The following is a 15,378-nucleotide window of genomic DNA, read 5'->3' as shown; positions in this document are numbered from 1 at the left end:
GCGCAGAGAGGCTCGGCTTCTTGAGCGGGGCAGGGGCGCCCTCCACCGTCTCCGGCCAAGCCGGCCTGAACGCGCCCGGTCTCGTCTGATCTCCGAAGCTAAGCAGGGTCGGGCCTGGTTAGTACTTGGATGGGAGACCGCCCGGGAATACCGGGTGCCGTAGGCTTTTGTTTTTTTTGTTTTTTGCCTCTTGTTCTGTCCCCTTTCTGGGAGCGCGGCGGCGGTCCGGGGGATCACCCCCACCCTCAGCGCCCGTCGCGGTGCCTGGCGCCCCAGCCCGCACCGTGGGGCCTCCTCTTGTCCCGAGCCGTGACACCGCCGCCACGCGGCAGCATGCGTGGCATCTGGACTGTCAGGTGTCAGACCAAAGGTCTGGTCTGTGGGAACCGACACGCTGGAGGAAACCTTGAGAGGCTGAGAGGGGAGGGAGTTCCAGGAGAATTCCAGGACGTCATTTTGAGCGAGTATGTGACCAGAACTCGTCCCGTTGCTTTTGGGGTTCTACGGGCTACACGTAGGAATCTTTGGTGGTGGCACTGGATGTTGGGGGATCCGGAGTCACACGCAGACCTGCTCCACAGGCCTCATTTTACTTTTCTTTTCGGATTCATTTTCTGAAAAGGTGTCTCTTATCTCTATGATTACATTTCCTTTTCTCTCTCTCTCCGAGCAGATCATGGGAGTCCACGTATTGAGGTGACATGTATTGCCCGTGCCCCCCTCCCCCCCGTTTTCTGATTCATTTATTTCTCATTTTCTCCCAGCGTATGGTGGGGGTACCAATGTTAAGGTCAGCTGCATCGCCCTGTCCCCGCCTCCCCCCTCGGGTCAGAGCTTCAAGTGCGCCCATGCCCCGGTTGGTGCGCACCCACCCCATTCCTAATGGATGTGCACGCCCATCCCCTCCCCACGCCCGCCCGACACCCACCCGATGAAGGCGATTCCTCTGTGTCCACTTAGGTGTCCATCGGTTCCTACCAATCTGCCGGCGAGCGCGCGCACGTGGCGCTCTTGTGTCCGTTCTTGGGACACTTGGCTTACTGGAACGGGTTCCAGCTCTGGCCGGGAGAACACGAGAGGTGCCCTCTCACCGCTGTTCCTCATAGCTGAACGGCACTCCGTGGTGTCCACGCGCCACATTTCATTAATGCACCCGTGGATCGATGGGCACTCGGGGCGCTTCCACATCTTTGCGATTGTGAATGGCGCCCTAACTGTAACCCTGACCCCTACCCAGCCCAGTCTCCTCTGCCCCAGCCTGAGGCGCTCCTCCCCCGCCAGGCCCGTCACTGTCCTGGTCCCCTGCCTGACCGGCTCCTTCCCGCCCGGCCTGTCACCGTCCTCTGCCCCTGCGTGACACGCTCCTCCCCGCCCGGCCCATCACCTTGGCCCCTGCCTGACTCGCTCCTCCCCACCTCGGGCTCCTCCGTCGCCTGGGCCTTCCAAGGGCTTGGTGTGGACGCTGCTTCCAGGAAGCCCTCCAGGAACCCGGCAGCAGGGCGGCCGCAGCAGTCTCGCGCGGGGCACGTGCCCCCACTGTGCCGCGGGGGCCCAGCCTGGTGTCTTCTCTGAGGCCCTGCGGCTGCCGCTCCCCGCGAGGGGAGAGCCGTGGAGGTGGGGACCGCCTCCTGGTGGGGACGTACACCCAGCTCTCCGCCGCGTCGGATTCCGGGGCTCTCTGTCCTGCCTGCCCGGAGGCCCAGCTGGCCTGCGGGTCCTTAGAGTGGCAGAAACGTCCTCAAGCTGATATTGCCAGTCAGGTGGGTGTCTGCACTTTTGTGCCGGGCACCCCGGGGAGGCCCAGGGGCTGGCTGGACAACGCGGCCTGCTGGGGGTCGGGGGTGCGCTTTGGAGGAGCAACCGATGCCCTTTGGACTTTGCTAGCAGCGTCTGAGGTGTCTCTGAGCCCTGCTCCATGTCGGGGAGAGGAGGAGGAGCAGGAGGAGGAGGAGGAGGAGGAGGAGGTGGCAGGGGCCGTGACCTACAGTCGTGTTCCCGGGGTGGCACGGCATGTGGCTTCTTCCACAGGCTGCTTGGCCTGGGCTCCCTGCACCTGGGCCTTTGGAGGACTGGCCCTGTTCTTGCCGACACTTCCTGCAGGGACCCAGAGCTGGGAGGTTGCATCTCCCAGACCTGGGTCGGGCAGAGCCCCAGCGGGCCATGCCCACAACCTCTCTCAGCACGGGTCCCCCAGAAGGCTTCTTTGGGACCAGGATTCTCTTGCGGGTGACTGTTTAAGGTCTGGCCCCTGGGTGGAGGGGCACCAGGAGTAGAGGAGCAGGAAGGGGAAGGGGGTGGCCAGGCGAGGGGACACTTTGAGGCCAAGTCCAAGCTTCAGCCTGATCCTCCTGGGAACCCCGGGGTGTACATCACACCTCCTGGTTGTCCTGCTCTGAGACCGGGACCCGGGCTTCGCATTTTCACAGCAGCCAGTCGTGGGCTGAGGACACCTGGGGCGTTGGGAACTCCCTGGCTTCTCCTTGGTTTAACATCTGAGCTGCTTGTGAATCGAGCCGCCACACACGCCCGAGTGCAGGTGTCTTCTGCACAGACTGTGGGCCTCGCTCTTCTGAATGCCGCTAGCTCGCCACCCACCCACGGGTGAACCTGGTCAGGGTACTTTCTCTAATGAGCAGACTCTGACCCCGGCGGGCTACCGGTGTTTTCATTTGCTCCTTTCTTTCTTCCATTTCGGGAAAGGCTTCCTTACTGGGTTTGGAAATCTCCTGTGCCTTTCCTCGCCTATTCTGTCAGCTTTAAATTTCTCTTTCAGTTGCCACCCTCACAGATGTATTAGGAAACTCTTTTCGGTGCATTCATTAGTGAAATGACCCAGATGAAGCTCGAATCCAATAGCTAATCGCCGATTTTTAGCAAGTCCACACCCCGGGGTGGTTGGGGTCCAATCCACCCCGGGCCAGGCCCAGGCCCCTTGGACCGGGCCAGAGAAGGACACAGAGCAGGGTCCGGCCCCCACGGTAGCGGTGCCCGCAGTTCTCCAAGGGCTTGGGGGTTTTCCAGAGGGAGGAGACAGAGGGGATTGATTTCTTCAGAGCCCCCCAAACCACCCCACCCCACCCCACCCCACCCCACCCCACCCCACCCATGGGACACATCCCGAGAGACGCCCCTACACTCGCTCCCCTCCCCCATGCGCTGTGCCCCAGCCCTGGCCCTGGGGAATAGGCGGCAGCCCACGCACAGGGCGGGGGGCACAGCTGAAAGGGTTTGTGGGGGAGGGCGGCCCCTGGCTGGGGGCAAAGGTCGAGCGCCCCGCGCGCGCGTGCGCAGTCAGCAGCGGCGGCGCGCTGGGGGTGGGGGGCGGGTAGGTGAAGGAGGCGAGGCGAGGAGAGGAGGGGGGCTGGAAGGTCTCCACCTTGGCGGGTCCACCCGTGGAGGCCCATCTCGCGCGCGCGCGCACGCGTGTGTGTGTGTGTGTGTGTGTGTGGACAGCCCCCCACGCCGCCCCGCCCCTCTCCCCAGTCCCGCGGAGCCCGCCGGACCCGGCCGGCGAGGGGAAGCGCAGAGAGGCTCGGCTTCTTGAGCGGGGCAGGGGCGCCCTCCACCGTCTCCGGCCAAGCCGGCCTGAACGCGCCCGGTCTCGTCTGATCTCCGAAGCTAAGCAGGGTCGGGCCTGGTTAGTACTTGGATGGGAGACCGCCCGGGAATACCGGGTGCCGTAGGCTTTTGTTTTTTTTGTTTTTTGCCTCTTGTTCTGTCCCCTTTCTGGGAGCGCGGCGGCGGTCCGGGGGATCACCCCCACCCTCAGCGCCCGTCGCGGTGCCTGGCGCCCCAGCCCGCACCGTGGGGCCTCCTCTTGTCCCGAGCCGTGACACCGCCGCCACGCGGCAGCATGCGTGGCATCTGGACTGTCAGGTGTCAGACCAAAGGTCTGGTCTGTGGGAACCGACACGCTGGAGGAAACCTTGAGAGGCTGAGAGGGGAGGGAGTTCCAGGAGAATTCCAGGACGTCATTTTGAGCGAGTATGTGACCAGAACTCGTCCCGTTGCTTTTGGGGTTCTACGGGCTACACGTAGGAATCTTTGGTGGTGGCACTGGATGTTGGGGGATCCGGAGTCACACGCAGACCTGCTCCACAGGCCTCATTTTACTTTTCTTTTCGGATTCATTTTCTGAAAAGGTGTCTCTTATCTCTATGATTACATTTCCTTTTCTCTCTCTCTCCGAGCAGATCATGGGAGTCCACGTATTGAGGTGACATGTATTGCCCGTGCCCCCCTCCCCCCCGTTTTCTGATTCATTTATTTCTCATTTTCTCCCAGCGTATGGTGGGGGTACCAATGTTAAGGTCAGCTGCATCGCCCTGTCCCCGCCTCCCCCCTCGGGTCAGAGCTTCAAGTGCGCCCATGCCCCGGTTGGTGCGCACCCACCCCATTCCTAATGGATGTGCACGCCCATCCCCTCCCCACGCCCGCCCGACACCCACCCGATGAAGGCGATTCCTCTGTGTCCACTTAGGTGTCCATCGGTTCCTACCAATCTGCCGGCGAGCGCGCGCACGTGGCGCTCTTGTGTCCGTTCTTGGGACACTTGGCTTACTGGAACGGGTTCCAGCTCTGGCCGGGAGAACACGAGAGGTGCCCTCTCACCGCTGTTCCTCATAGCTGAACGGCACTCCGTGGTGTCCACGCGCCACATTTCATTAATGCACCCGTGGATCGATGGGCACTCGGGGCGCTTCCACATCTTTGCGATTGTGAATGGCGCCCTAACTGTAACCCTGACCCCTACCCAGCCCAGTCTCCTCTGCCCCAGCCTGAGGCGCTCCTCCCCCGCCAGGCCCGTCACTGTCCTGGTCCCCTGCCTGACCGGCTCCTTCCCGCCCGGCCTGTCACCGTCCTCTGCCCCTGCGTGACACGCTCCTCCCCGCCCGGCCCATCACCTTGGCCCCTGCCTGACTCGCTCCTCCCCACCTCGGGCTCCTCCGTCGCCTGGGCCTTCCAAGGGCTTGGTGTGGACGCTGCTTCCAGGAAGCCCTCCAGGAACCCGGCAGCAGGGCGGCCGCAGCAGTCTCGCGCGGGGCACGTGCCCCCACTGTGCCGCGGGGGCCCAGCCTGGTGTCTTCTCTGAGGCCCTGCGGCTGCCGCTCCCCGCGAGGGGAGAGCCGTGGAGGTGGGGACCGCCTCCTGGTGGGGACGTACACCCAGCTCTCCGCCGCGTCGGATTCCGGGGCTCTCTGTCCTGCCTGCCCGGAGGCCCAGCTGGCCTGCGGGTCCTTAGAGTGGCAGAAACGTCCTCAAGCTGATATTGCCAGTCAGGTGGGTGTCTGCACTTTTGTGCCGGGCACCCCGGGGAGGCCCAGGGGCTGGCTGGACAACGCGGCCTGCTGGGGGTCGGGGGTGCGCTTTGGAGGAGCAACCGATGCCCTTTGGACTTTGCTAGCAGCGTCTGAGGTGTCTCTGAGCCCTGCTCCATGTCGGGGAGAGGAGGAGGAGCAGGAGGAGGAGGAGGAGGAGGAGGAGGTGGCAGGGGCCGTGACCTACAGTCGTGTTCCCGGGGTGGCACGGCATGTGGCTTCTTCCACAGGCTGCTTGGCCTGGGCTCCCTGCACCTGGGCCTTTGGAGGACTGGCCCTGTTCTTGCCGACACTTCCTGCAGGGACCCAGAGCTGGGAGGTTGCATCTCCCAGACCTGGGTCGGGCAGAGCCCCAGCGGGCCATGCCCACAACCTCTCTCAGCACGGGTCCCCCAGAAGGCTTCTTTGGGACCAGGATTCTCTTGCGGGTGACTGTTTAAGGTCTGGCCCCTGGGTGGAGGGGCACCAGGAGTAGAGGAGCAGGAAGGGGAAGGGGGTGGCCAGGCGAGGGGACACTTTGAGGCCAAGTCCAAGCTTCAGCCTGATCCTCCTGGGAACCCCGGGGTGTACATCACACCTCCTGGTTGTCCTGCTCTGAGACCGGGACCCGGGCTTCGCATTTTCACAGCAGCCAGTCGTGGGCTGAGGACACCTGGGGCGTTGGGAACTCCCTGGCTTCTCCTTGGTTTAACATCTGAGCTGCTTGTGAATCGAGCCGCCACACACGCCCGAGTGCAGGTGTCTTCTGCACAGACTGTGGGCCTCGCTCTTCTGAATGCCGCTAGCTCGCCACCCACCCACGGGTGAACCTGGTCAGGGTACTTTCTCTAATGAGCAGACTCTGACCCCGGCGGGCTACCGGTGTTTTCATTTGCTCCTTTCTTTCTTCCATTTCGGGAAAGGCTTCCTTACTGGGTTTGGAAATCTCCTGTGCCTTTCCTCGCCTATTCTGTCAGCTTTAAATTTCTCTTTCAGTTGCCACCCTCACAGATGTATTAGGAAACTCTTTTCGGTGCATTCATTAGTGAAATGACCCAGATGAAGCTCGAATCCAATAGCTAATCGCCGATTTTTAGCAAGTCCACACCCCGGGGTGGTTGGGGTCCAATCCACCCCGGGCCAGGCCCAGGCCCCTTGGACCGGGCCAGAGAAGGACACAGAGCAGGGTCCGGCCCCCACGGTAGCGGTGCCCGCAGTTCTCCAAGGGCTTGGGGGTTTTCCAGAGGGAGGAGACAGAGGGGATTGATTTCTTCAGAGCCCCCCAAACCACCCCACCCCACCCCACCCCACCCCACCCCACCCCACCCATGGGACACATCCCGAGAGACGCCCCTACACTCGCTCCCCTCCCCCATGCGCTGTGCCCCAGCCCTGGCCCTGGGGAATAGGCGGCAGCCCACGCACAGGGCGGGGGGCACAGCTGAAAGGGTTTGTGGGGGAGGGCGGCCCCTGGCTGGGGGCAAAGGTCGAGCGCCCCGCGCGCGCGTGCGCAGTCAGCAGCGGCGGCGCGCTGGGGGTGGGGGGCGGGTAGGTGAAGGAGGCGAGGCGAGGAGAGGAGGGGGGCTGGAAGGTCTCCACCTTGGCGGGTCCACCCGTGGAGGCCCATCTCGCGCGCGCGCGCACGCGTGTGTGTGTGTGTGTGTGTGGACAGCCCCCCACGCCGCCCCGCCCCTCTCCCCAGTCCCGCGGAGCCCGCCGGACCCGGCCGGCGAGGGGAAGCGCAGAGAGGCTCGGCTTCTTGAGCGGGGCAGGGGCGCCCTCCACCGTCTCCGGCCAAGCCGGCCTGAACGCGCCCGGTCTCGTCTGATCTCCGAAGCTAAGCAGGGTCGGGCCTGGTTAGTACTTGGATGGGAGCCCGCCCGGGAATACCGGGTGCCGTAGGCTTTTGTTTTTTTTGTTTTTTGCCTCTTGTTCTGTCCCCTTTCTGGGAGCGCGGCGGCGGTCCGGGGGATCACCCCCACCCTCAGCGCCCGTCGCGGTGCCTGGCGCCCCAGCCCGCACCGTGGGGCCTCCTCTTGTCCCGAGCCGTGACACCGCCGCCACGCGGCAGCATGCGTGGCATCTGGACTGTCAGGTGTCAGACCAAAGGTCTGGTCTGTGGGAACCGACACGCTGGAGGAAACCTTGAGAGGCTGAGAGGGGAGGGAGTTCCAGGAGAATTCCAGGACGTCATTTTGAGCGAGTATGTGACCAGAACTCGTCCCGTTGCTTTTGGGGTTCTACGGGCTACACGTAGGAATCTTTGGTGGTGGCACTGGATGTTGGGGGATCCGGAGTCACACGCAGACCTGCTCCACAGGCCTCATTTTACTTTTCTTTTCGGATTCATTTTCTGAAAAGGTGTCTCTTATCTCTATGATTACATTTCCTTTTCTCTCTCTCTCCGAGCAGATCATGGGAGTCCACGTATTGAGGTGACATGTATTGCCCGTGCCCCCCTCCCCCCCGTTTTCTGATTCATTTATTTCTCATTTTCTCCCAGCGTATGGTGGGGGTACCAATGTTAAGGTCAGCTGCATCGCCCTGTCCCCGCCTCCCCCCTCGGGTCAGAGCTTCAAGTGCGCCCATGCCCCGGTTGGTGCGCACCCACCCCATTCCTAATGGATGTGCACGCCCATCCCCTCCCCACGCCCGCCCGACACCCACCCGATGAAGGCGATTCCTCTGTGTCCACTTAGGTGTCCATCGGTTCCTACCAATCTGCCGGCGAGCGCGCGCACGTGGCGCTCTTGTGTCCGTTCTTGGGACACTTGGCTTACTGGAACGGGTTCCAGCTCTGGCCGGGAGAACACGAGAGGTGCCCTCTCACCGCTGTTCCTCATAGCTGAACGGCACTCCGTGGTGTCCACGCGCCACATTTCATTAATGCACCCGTGGATCGATGGGCACTCGGGGCGCTTCCACATCTTTGCGATTGTGAATGGCGCCCTAACTGTAACCCTGACCCCTACCCAGCCCAGTCTCCTCTGCCCCAGCCTGAGGCGCTCCTCCCCCGCCAGGCCCGTCACTGTCCTGGTCCCCTGCCTGACCGGCTCCTTCCCGCCCGGCCTGTCACCGTCCTCTGCCCCTGCGTGACACGCTCCTCCCCGCCCGGCCCATCACCTTGGCCCCTGCCTGACTCGCTCCTCCCCACCTCGGGCTCCTCCGTCGCCTGGGCCTTCCAAGGGCTTGGTGTGGACGCTGCTTCCAGGAAGCCCTCCAGGAACCCGGCAGCAGGGCGGCCGCAGCAGTCTCGCGCGGGGCACGTGCCCCCACTGTGCCGCGGGGGCCCAGCCTGGTGTCTTCTCTGAGGCCCTGCGGCTGCCGCTCCCCGCGAGGGGAGAGCCGTGGAGGTGGGGACCGCCTCCTGGTGGGGACGTACACCCAGCTCTCCGCCGCGTCGGATTCCGGGGCTCTCTGTCCTGCCTGCCCGGAGGCCCAGCTGGCCTGCGGGTCCTTAGAGTGGCAGAAACGTCCTCAAGCTGATATTGCCAGTCAGGTGGGTGTCTGCACTTTTGTGCCGGGCACCCCGGGGAGGCCCAGGGGCTGGCTGGACAACGCGGCCTGCTGGGGGTCGGGGGTGCGCTTTGGAGGAGCAACCGATGCCCTTTGGACTTTGCTAGCAGCGTCTGAGGTGTCTCTGAGCCCTGCTCCATGTCGGGGAGAGGAGGAGGAGCAGGAGGAGGAGGAGGAGGAGGAGGAGGTGGCAGGGGCCGTGACCTACAGTCGTGTTCCCGGGGTGGCACGGCATGTGGCTTCTTCCACAGGCTGCTTGGCCTGGGCTCCCTGCACCTGGGCCTTTGGAGGACTGGCCCTGTTCTTGCCGACACTTCCTGCAGGGACCCAGAGCTGGGAGGTTGCATCTCCCAGACCTGGGTCGGGCAGAGCCCCAGCGGGCCATGCCCACAACCTCTCTCAGCACGGGTCCCCCAGAAGGCTTCTTTGGGACCAGGATTCTCTTGCGGGTGACTGTTTAAGGTCTGGCCCCTGGGTGGAGGGGCACCAGGAGTAGAGGAGCAGGAAGGGGAAGGGGGTGGCCAGGCGAGGGGACACTTTGAGGCCAAGTCCAAGCTTCAGCCTGATCCTCCTGGGAACCCCGGGGTGTACATCACACCTCCTGGTTGTCCTGCTCTGAGACCGGGACCCGGGCTTCGCATTTTCACAGCAGCCAGTCGTGGGCTGAGGACACCTGGGGCGTTGGGAACTCCCTGGCTTCTCCTTGGTTTAACATCTGAGCTGCTTGTGAATCGTGCCGCCACACACGCCCGAGTGCAGGTGTCTTCTGCACAGACTGCGGGCCTCGCTCTTCTGAATGCCGCTAGCTCGCCACCCACCCACGGGTGAACCTGGTCAGGGTACTTTCTCTAAGGAGCAGACTCTGACCCCGGCGGGCTACCGGTGTTTTCATTTGCTCCTTTCTTTCTTCCATTTCGGGAAAGGCTTCCTTACTGGGTTTGGAAATCTCCTGTGCCTTTCCTCGCCTATTCTGTCAGCTTTAAATTTCTCTTTCAGTTGCCACCCTCACAGATGTATTAGGAAACTCTTTTCGGAGCATTCATTAGTGAAATGACCCAGATGAAGCTCGAATCCAATAGCTCATCGCCGATTTTTAGCAAGTCCACACCCCGGGGTGGTTGGGGTCCAATCCACCCCGGGCCAGGCCCAGGCCCCTTGGACCGGGCCAGAGAAGGACACAGAGCAGGGTCCGGCCCCCACGGTAGCGGTGCCCGCAGTTCTCCAAGGGCTTGGGGGTTTTCCAGAGGGAGGAGACAGAGGGGATTGATTTCTTCAGAGCCCCCCAAACCACCCCACCCCACCCCACCCCACCCCACCCCACCCCACCCATGGGACACATCCCGAGAGACGCCCCTACACTCGCTCCCCTCCCCCATGCGCTGTGCCCCAGCCCTGGCCCTGGGGAATAGGCGGCAGCCCACGCACAGGGCGGGGGGCACAGCTGAAAGGGTTTGTGGGGGAGGGCGGCCCCTGGCTGGGGGCAAAGGTCGAGCGCCCCGCGCGCGCGTGCGCAGTCAGCAGCGGCGGCGCGCTGGGGGTGGGGGGCGGGTAGGTGAAGGAGGCGAGGCGAGGAGAGGAGGGGGGCTGGAAGGTCTCCACCTTGGCGGGTCCACCCGTGGAGGCCCATCTCGCGCGCGCGCGCACGCGTGTGTGTGTGTGTGTGTGTGGACAGCCCCCCACGCCGCCCCGCCCCTCTCCCCAGTCCCGCGGAGCCCGCCGGACCCGGCCGGCGAGGGGAAGCGCAGAGAGGCTCGGCTTCTTGAGCGGGGCAGGGGCGCCCTCCACCGTCTCCGGCCAAGCCGGCCTGAACGCGCCCGGTCTAGTCTGATCTCCGAAGCTAAGCAGGGTGGGGCCTGGTTAGTACTTGGATGGGAGCCCGCCCGGGAATACCGGGTGCTGTAGGCTTTTGTTTTTTTTGTTTTTTGCCTCTTGTTCTGTCCCCTTTCTGGGAGCGCGGCGGCGGTCCGGGGGATCACCCCCACCCTCAGCGCCCGTCGCGGTGCCTGGCGCCCCAGCCCGCACCGTGGGGCCTCCTCTTGTCCCGAGCCGTGACACCGCCGCCACGCGGCAGCATGCGTGGCATCTGGACTGTCAGGTGTCAGACCAAAGGTCTGGTCTGTGGGAACCGACACGCTGGAGGAAACCTTGAGAGGCTGAGAGGGGAGGGAGTTCCAGGAGAATTCCAGGACGTCATTTTGAGCGAGTATGTGACCAGAACTCGTCCCGTTGCTTTTGGGGTTCTACGGGCTACACGTAGGAATCTTTGGTGGTGGCACTGGATGTTGGGGGATCCGGAGTCACACGCAGACCTGCTCCACAGGCCTCATTTTACTTTTCTTTTCGGATTCATTTTCTGAAAAGGTGTCTCTTATCTCTATGATTACATTTCCTTTTCTCTCTCTCTCCGAGCAGATCATGGGAGTCCACGTATTGAGGTGACATGTATTGCCCGTGCCCCCCTCCCCCCCGTTTTCTGATTCATTTATTTCTCATTTTCTCCCAGCGTATGGTGGGGGTACCAATGTTAAGGTCAGCTGCATCGCCCTGTCCCCGCCTCCCCCCTCGGGTCAGAGCTTCAAGTGCGCCCATGCCCCGGTTGGTGCGCACCCACCCCATTCCTAATGGATGTGCACGCCCATCCCCTCCCCACGCCCGCCCGACACCCACCCGATGAAGGCGATTCCTCTGTGTCCACTTAGGTGTCCATCGGTTCCTACCAATCTGCCGGCGAGCGCGCGCACGTGGCGCTCTTGTGTCCGTTCTTGGGACACTTGGCTTACTGGAACGGGTTCCAGCTCTGGCCGGGAGAACACGAGAGGTGCCCTCTCACCGCTGTTCCTCATAGCTGAACGGCACTCCGTGGTGTCCACGCGCCACATTTCATTAATGCACCCGTGGATCGATGGGCACTCGGGGCGCTTCCACATCTTTGCGATTGTGAATGGCGCCCTAACTGTAACCCTGACCCCTACCCAGCCCAGTCTCCTCTGCCCCAGCCTGAGGCGCTCCTCCCCCGCCAGGCCCGTCACTGTCCTGGTCCCCTGCCTGACCGGCTCCTTCCCGCCCGGCCTGTCACCGTCCTCTGCCCCTGCGTGACACGCTCCTCCCCGCCCGGCCCATCACCTTGGCCCCTGCCTGACTCGCTCCTCCCCACCTCGGGCTCCTCCGTCGCCTGGGCCTTCCAAGGGCTTGGTGTGGACGCTGCTTCCAGGAAGCCCTCCAGGAACCCGGCAGCAGGGCGGCCGCAGCAGTCTCGCGCGGGGCACGTGCCCCCACTGTGCCGCGGGGGCCCAGCCTGGTGTCTTCTCTGAGGCCCTGCGGCTGCCGCTCCCCGCGAGGGGAGAGCCGTGGAGGTGGGGACCGCCTCCTGGTGGGGACGTACACCCAGCTCTCCGCCGCGTCGGATTCCGGGGCTCTCTGTCCTGCCTGCCCGGAGGCCCAGCTGGCCTGCGGGTCCTTAGAGTGGCAGAAACGTCCTCAAGCTGATATTGCCAGTCAGGTGGGTGTCTGCACTTTTGTGCCGGGCACCCCGGGGAGGCCCAGGGGCTGGCTGGACAACGCGGCCTGCTGGGGGTCGGGGGTGCGCTTTGGAGGAGCAACCGATGCCCTTTGGACTTTGCTAGCAGCGTCTGAGGTGTCTCTGAGCCCTGCTCCATGTCGGGGAGAGGAGGAGGAGCAGGAGGAGGAGGAGGAGGAGGAGGAGGTGGCAGGGGCCGTGACCTACAGTCGTGTTCCCGGGGTGGCACGGCATGTGGCTTCTTCCACAGGCTGCTTGGCCTGGGCTCCCTGCACCTGGGCCTTTGGAGGACTGGCCCTGTTCTTGCCGACACTTCCTGCAGGGACCCAGAGCTGGGAGGTTGCATCTCCCAGACCTGGGTCGGGCAGAGCCCCAGCGGGCCATGCCCACAACCTCTCTCAGCACGGGTCCCCCAGAAGGCTTCTTTGGGACCAGGATTCTCTTGCGGGTGACTGTTTAAGGTCTGGCCCCTGGGTGGAGGGGCACCAGGAGTAGAGGAGCAGGAAGGGGAAGGGGGTGGCCAGGCGAGGGGACACTTTGAGGCCAAGTCCAAGCTTCAGCCTGATCCTCCTGGGAACCCCGGGGTGTACATCACACCTCCTGGTTGTCCTGCTCTGAGACCGGGACCCGGGCTTCGCATTTTCACAGCAGCCAGTCGTGGGCTGAGGACACCTGGGGCGTTGGGAACTCCCTGGCTTCTCCTTGGTTTAACATCTGAGCTGCTTGTGAATCGTGCCGCCACACACGCCCGAGTGCAGGTGTCTTCTGCACAGACTGCGGGCCTCGCTCTTCTGAATGCCGCTAGCTCGCCACCCACCCACGGGTGAACCTGGTCAGGGTACTTTCTCTAAGGAGCAGACTCTGACCCCGGCGGGCTACCGGTGTTTTCATTTGCTCCTTTCTTTCTTCCATTTCGGGAAAGGCTTCCTTACTGGGTTTGGAAATCTCCTGTGCCTTTCCTCGCCTATTCTGTCAGCTTTAAATTTCTCTTTCAGTTGCCACCCTCACAGATGTATTAGGAAACTCTTTTCGGAGCATTCATTAGTGAAATGACCCAGATGAAGCTCGAATCCAATAGCTCATCGCCGATTTTTAGCAAGTCCACACCCCGGGGTGGTTGGGGTCCAATCCACCCCGGGCCAGGCCCAGGCCCCTTGGACCGGGCCAGAGAAGGACACAGAGCAGGGTCCGGCCCCCACGGTAGCGGTGCCCGCAGTTCTCCAAGGGCTTGGGGGTTTTCCAGAGGGAGGAGACAGAGGGGATTGATTTCTTCAGAGCCCCCCAAACCACCCCACCCCACCCCACCCCACCCCACCCCACCCCACCCATGGGACACATCCCGAGAGACGCCCCTACACTCGCTCCCCTCCCCCATGCGCTGTGCCCCAGCCCTGGCCCTGGGGAATAGGCGGCAGCCCACGCACAGGGCGGGGGGCACAGCTGAAAGGGTTTGTGGGGGAGGGCGGCCCCTGGCTGGGGGCAAAGGTCGAGCGCCCCGCGCGCGCGTGCGCAGTCAGCAGCGGCGGCGCGCTGGGGGTGGGGGGCGGGTAGGTGAAGGAGGCGAGGCGAGGAGAGGAGGGGGGCTGGAAGGTCTCCACCTTGGCGGGTCCACCCGTGGAGGCCCATCTCGCGCGCGCGCGCACGCGTGTGTGTGTGTGTGTGTGTGGACAGCCCCCCACGCCGCCCCGCCCCTCTCCCCAGTCCCGCGGAGCCCGCCGGACCCGGCCGGCGAGGGGAAGCGCAGAGAGGCTCGGCTTCTTGAGCGGGGCAGGGGCGCCCTCCACCGTCTCCGGCCAAGCCGGCCTGAACGCGCCCGGTCTCGTCTGATCTCCGAAGCTAAGCAGGGTGGGGCCTGGTTAGTACTTGGATGGGAGCCCGCCCGGGAATACCGGGTGCCGTAGGCTTTTGTTTTTTTTGTTTTTTGCCTCTTGTTCTGTCCCCTTTCTGGGAGCGCGGCGGCGGTCCGGGGGATCACCCCCACCCTCAGCGCCCGTCGCGGTGCCTGGCGCCCCAGCCCGCACCGTGGGGCCTCCTCTTGTCCCGAGCCGTGACACCGCCGCCACGCGGCAGCATGCGTGGCATCTGGACTGTCAGGTGTCAGACCAAAGGTCTGGTCTGTGGGAACCGACACGCTGGAGGAAACCTTGAGAGGCTGAGAGGGGAGGGAGTTCCAGGAGAATTCCAGGACGTCATTTTGAGCGAGTATGTGACCAGAACTCGTCCCGTTGCTTTTGGGGTTCTACGGGCTACACGTAGGAATCTTTGGTGGTGGCACTGGATGTTGGGGGATCCGGAGTCACACGCAGACCTGCTCCACAGGCCTCATTTTACTTTTCTTTTCGGATTCATTTTCTGAAAAGGTGTCTCTTATCTCTATGATTACATTTCCTTTTCTCTCTCTCTCCGAGCAGATCATGGGAGTCCACGTATTGAGGTGACATGTATTGCCCGTGCCCCCCTCCCCCCCGTTTTCTGATTCATTTATTTCTCATTTTCTCCCAGCGTATGGTGGGGGTACCAATGTTAAGGTCAGCTGCATCGCCCTGTCCCCGCCTCCCCCCTCGGGTCAGAGCTTCAAGTGCGCCCATGCCCCGGTTGGTGCGCACCCACCCCATTCCTAATGGATGTGCACGCCCATCCCCTCCCCACGCCCGCCCGACACCCACCCGATGAAGGCGATTCCTCTGTGTCCACTTAGGTGTCCATCGGTTCCTACCAATCTGCCGGCGAGCGCGCGCACGTGGCGCTCTTGTGTCCGTTCTTGGGACACTTGGCTTACTGGAACGGGTTCCAGCTCTGGCCGGGAGAACACGAGAGGTGCCCTCTCACCGCTGTTCCTCATAGCTGAACGGCACTCCGTGGTGTCCACGCGCCACATTTCATTAATGCACCCGTGGATCGATGGGCACTCGGGGCGCTTCCACATCTTTGCGATTGTGAATGGCGCCCTAACTGTAACCCTGACCCCTACCCAGCCCAGTCTCCTCTGCCCCAGCCTGAGGCGCTCCTCCCCCGCCAGGCCCGTCACTGTCCTGGTCCCCTGCCTGA

General features: G+C 63.5%; 5 pseudogenes; all 5 read left to right on the top strand.

Annotated features, from left to right (window-relative positions):
* The first annotated feature begins 47 nt into the window (after positions 1 to 47).
* On the top strand, positions 48 to 166 carry LOC142862743 (uncharacterized; annotated as a pseudogene).
* Positions 167 to 3,567: 3,401 nt separating this feature from the next.
* Positions 3,568 to 3,686, top strand: LOC142862742 (uncharacterized; annotated as a pseudogene).
* Positions 3,687 to 7,083: 3,397 nt separating this feature from the next.
* Positions 7,084 to 7,202, top strand: LOC142862862 (uncharacterized; annotated as a pseudogene).
* A 3,397-nt stretch (positions 7,203 to 10,599) lies between these two features.
* Positions 10,600 to 10,718, top strand: LOC142862949 (uncharacterized; annotated as a pseudogene).
* Positions 10,719 to 14,115: 3,397 nt separating this feature from the next.
* Positions 14,116 to 14,234, top strand: LOC142862894 (uncharacterized; annotated as a pseudogene).
* The last annotated feature ends 1,144 nt before the right edge of the window (positions 14,235 to 15,378 follow it).

Source organism: Microcebus murinus, chromosome 20, assembly GCF_040939455.1.
Source record: "Microcebus murinus isolate Inina chromosome 20, M.murinus_Inina_mat1.0, whole genome shotgun sequence".
NCBI classification, from domain to species: Eukaryota; Metazoa; Chordata; class Mammalia; order Primates; family Cheirogaleidae; genus Microcebus; species Microcebus murinus.
Note: the sequence above shows the minus strand (reverse complement) of the source record. Positions and strands in the feature narration are given on the sequence as shown.